The 4141-nt window shown below is 43.2% G+C and overlaps 1 pseudogene; it reads left to right on the top strand.

Annotated features, from left to right (window-relative positions):
- The first annotated feature begins 2428 nt into the window (after positions 1–2428).
- LOC111747234 lies at positions 2429–2547 on the top strand (annotated as a pseudogene).
- The last annotated feature ends 1594 nt before the right edge of the window (positions 2548–4141 follow it).

Raw genomic sequence — 4141 nt, 5'->3', positions numbered from 1 at the left:
AGGTGCAGAGAGGTAGATACACAAGACAGATTACTTAAAGCTAGAAAGCCCAACAACCAACAGTTTACCAAAGCAATCAAGCATGCACTGATTAGAGAGGCACTCTCACAAAAAGCTCAAAAGTAGCTACCCTCTGAGGGGTAGCTGTTAGAGAATTGAGCTCCCTAAGAGGAATGATAGAATCTCAAGGTGGCAATAGAGATCAGGCAGCAGTGATTAAACGTGGGCACAATTATCATAATGTAAAAATTGTGCAGTAAAGTCAGAGTGATACTTAAAGATCTATAGGATGCAGAGGTGGTGGTATCCATTATATTTCCATTTACCATCCTGATCCCCTCAAAAATCAAATATAGTTAGAGTATGAGAGTGTACTTTGTAAATTCAACCAAATAGTGGTCCCAACTGAAGGTGCTGCTCTATGTGGTACTTTCGCTAAAGTAGCGTAACATGGTGTCAGACACATAGTATGCTGCCATTAATCTAATAAGTATATTCTCTTCCATCCCCATTAGAAAGGAGCATCAAAACCAAGTCTCATTCACGGCCTCTGGTCAAGATGGTAGAGTAGGTAACACTGTGCTCACCTCCTCCAAGACAACATCAAAATTAAACTACAGAACAACCATTATTAAGAACCACCTGAAGTCTAACTAAACAGAAGTCCTACTTAAGGATATACAAAAGAAGCCACGCAGAGACTGGTAGGAGAGGGAGAGACTAGGAATGAACTGGTCCCAAACCCATATATGGTGGTTAAAAATCAGGACGGATATCTCAGCTGTGGAGGTTGTCCTGGAGGAGCAAGGGGTCCTGTCCCCACACAAGATTCCCCAGCCCAGGGTTCCAGTCCTGGGAAGAGAAGTCCTCACATCTTCTGGCTGTGAAAACCAGTGGTGATTATAGCTGAGTGAGACAAGGATGGCTGGAGTTCCAGGCATTCCTCTTAAAGGGCCCGCACATGGATTTACTTACTGACAGACTTACTCACTCTGAGCTCCAGCACTGGGGCAGCTGCTCAGAAGGTGCCAGGGACATACGGAGAGGAACTGAATTGTTGGCTTCAGGACGAGGGCCGGAGGGACAACTTTCTCCCAGACAGACATGCTGGCAGAAGCCATTGTTCTTTTGTTGAGCCCTCCTCCACCCAGCATGTACGCTCAGACAGTCACCACAGTTAAGTCTCCATCGACCTGGCTAACAGTGTTCACCTGGCCCTGGTGATTCCCTGAGACCATACTGCACCTAACTTGTAGGCCCACCCAAGCCACTTTCAGTGGTTTTTCCATAAAATGACCTATCTTGGCTCATGCTGCAGACATTTCTAGAACCTCTCAAAGATTCACAAACCCCAAACAAGCAGCATCTGGCCTCAGCATGCCCTGTAACTTGCTAAGCAGTCCCAAGCCCAGTATTAGTGGCAGCTGGCCTTAGTTCACAGCTGAGCTTCCCTCAGGCACCTCCATGCCCAACACAAGTGGTAACCATTTTCAGATCACTTTGTAGCTCAAACCAAGTGCCCCCAGGCAGGGCACAGGCAGTGGCTGATGTTGGCCTGCACAAGACCTCCTCCCAAGAGGCCCCAGAACCAACACTCCCAGTGACACAGCTTCAGAACACACCAGAACATCAAAAAACTACCTCCAAAACAACACATCCAAAGGGCAGACTTGGCAGGCAGTAGAGCCCCACTAAAGTAAATCTTGCTCTGTAGGGTCAGCCCTTGCACTGTAGTCACAGACAGTCCTCACATCCAACCAGCCTGAGGATCAATCCCTCCCATTGACATGCTAACAGCGATGTCAAGACTCAACTACAGCAGGAGGGCACATGCAATCCACACAAGGGACACATATGCACTACCCAGCTCAGTGACCAGGGAGATTGTGCCCCTGGGCCAAACAGGACACCTACTATATAAGGCCGCCCTACCAAGACTGGGATAAATAGTAGCTCTACCTAATACACAGAAACAAACATAAGAAGGTAGCCCAAATGAGGAGACAAAGACACATGTCCCAAATGAAAGAACAGAACAAAACTCCATAAAAAGAACTAAACAAAAGGAGACAAGCAATCTACCAGGTGCAGAGTTCAAAACACTGATTATAAAGATGCTCAATGATCTCAGTGAGAAATTCAACGAAGAGGTAGGAAACATAGAAATGGAGGTAGAAAATATTTTTAAAATGGTCAGGAATGAAGAATACAATATCTGAAATGAAGAATACATCAGAAGGAATCAATAGTAGATTAGATGAAGCAGAGAACTGAATCAGTGATTTAGAAGATAAGGTAGCAGGAAACACATAATCTGAACAGCAAAAAAAAAAGAATCCCCCCAAAATGAGGACAGTTGAAGGGGCCTCTGGGACAGCATCAAGCGTATTAACCTTCACATCATAGGTATTCAAGATAGAGAAGAGAGGTCTATGGTCGTGCCACCTTGAACATGCCCAATCTCATCTGATCTCAGAAGCTAAGCAGGATTGGACCTGGTTAGTACTTGGGTGGGAGACCACCTAGGAATATTAGGTGCTGTAGGCATTTTAAAAAAGAAGAAGGAGAAGGAGAAGAGAGAGACCAAAGAATTGAAAACCCATTTGAATAAATAATGGTGGAAAACTTTCCTAACCTGGCAAAGGAAATAGACATACAAATTCAGGAAGCACTGAGAGTACCAAACAAGATGAACACACCAAGACATATCATAATTAAAATGCCAAGTTTAAAGACAAAGAGAGAATCTTAAAATAAGCAAGAAAAAAACAGTTATCCATAAGGGAGCTACTGTAAGACTGTCAGCTGATTTCTCAACAGAAACTTTGTAGGCCAGAAGGATTGGCACAAAATATTCCAAATGATGAAAAGAAAGGAACTACAACCAAGATTATTCTACCAAGCAAAGCTATCATTCAGAATTGAATGACAGATAAAGAGATTCCCAGACAAGAAAAAGCTAAAGGAGTTCATCAGCACCAAATTAGGATTACAGGAAATGTTAAAGGGACTTCTTTAAGAAGAAAAAAAGGGGCAGGGGAAAAACATAAATATGAATAATAAAATGACAATAACTGTATAACTATCAACAATCACTTTAAATGTAAGTGAATTAAATGTGCCAACCAAAAGACATAGGGTGGCTGAATGGATTAGAAAACAAGACCCTTACATATGCATAATAAAAGCTATAAGGAGTCGTTAAAGAATTATAAGCAGAATAATGATATCTCTCATCCTAGTTTCAGGACAAGGCTATGATATTTCCATAGTGGCTAAAGAATGTTCTAAGACAGAGGTCCCCAATCTTTTTGGCACCAAGAACTGGTTCTCCTATGGCCTGATGATCTGAGGTAGAGCTGAGGCAGTGATGCTAGCTCTGGGGAGTGGCTGCAAATACTGATGAAGCTTTGCCCACTGGCCTGCCACTCACCCTCCTGATGTGCAGACTGGTTCCTAACAGACTCTCGACCAGTACTGGTCTGTGGCCCAGGGGTTGGGAACCCCTGTTCTAAGAGATTGTTTCAGCCAAACATCTCAATGTCTTAAAACAGTAATTTATTCTTGCTCACACAACCATTTCAGTGTCTTAAAACAGTAATTTATTCTTCTAGACCAGGATTGGCTGGCTGCTCTGCTTCAATCTGCAAATTGATCTCGGCTTAATTCCTTGCTGTAGGTTGGGCTCAGACCTACTTCACGTATGTTCATTCTGGGGACCAGGATAAAGGGGAGGAACTTTCTAAGGAGGCTTCTTTTTATCCTCTTTGGTTGCAGTGGATTATCCAGGGCATCTTCTTCTCATGGCAATGACAGTAGCCCCAAAGAGCAGTCAGAAATTGTGATGTCTCTTAAAGCTTAGGCTCAGAACAGGTACAAAGTGATGCCCACCCACATCAATTGGCCAAAACAAGTTGAGTCCAAAGCCAAGAGACATGGAAGTACACTATGCCTCTAGTGAGAACTCCTTTAAACTCGTTTATAAAGAGTGTAGATACAGGGAGAGGTGGAAAATTGGGGTCAACAATTCAACGTACAATAGAGGTCATTTTTACTCAGTACAGTTGACCTTTGAACAACACAGGTTTGAACTGCGTTAGTTCAATTATATACAGTTTTTTTTTTTCAGTTGACCAAAGTT

Source organism: Pteropus vampyrus, unplaced genomic scaffold, assembly GCF_000151845.1.
Source record: "Pteropus vampyrus isolate Shadow unplaced genomic scaffold, Pvam_2.0 Scaffold215, whole genome shotgun sequence".
Taxonomy (NCBI): Eukaryota; Metazoa; Chordata; class Mammalia; order Chiroptera; family Pteropodidae; genus Pteropus; species Pteropus vampyrus.
This window is presented reverse-complemented; position numbering and strand designations above follow the sequence as displayed.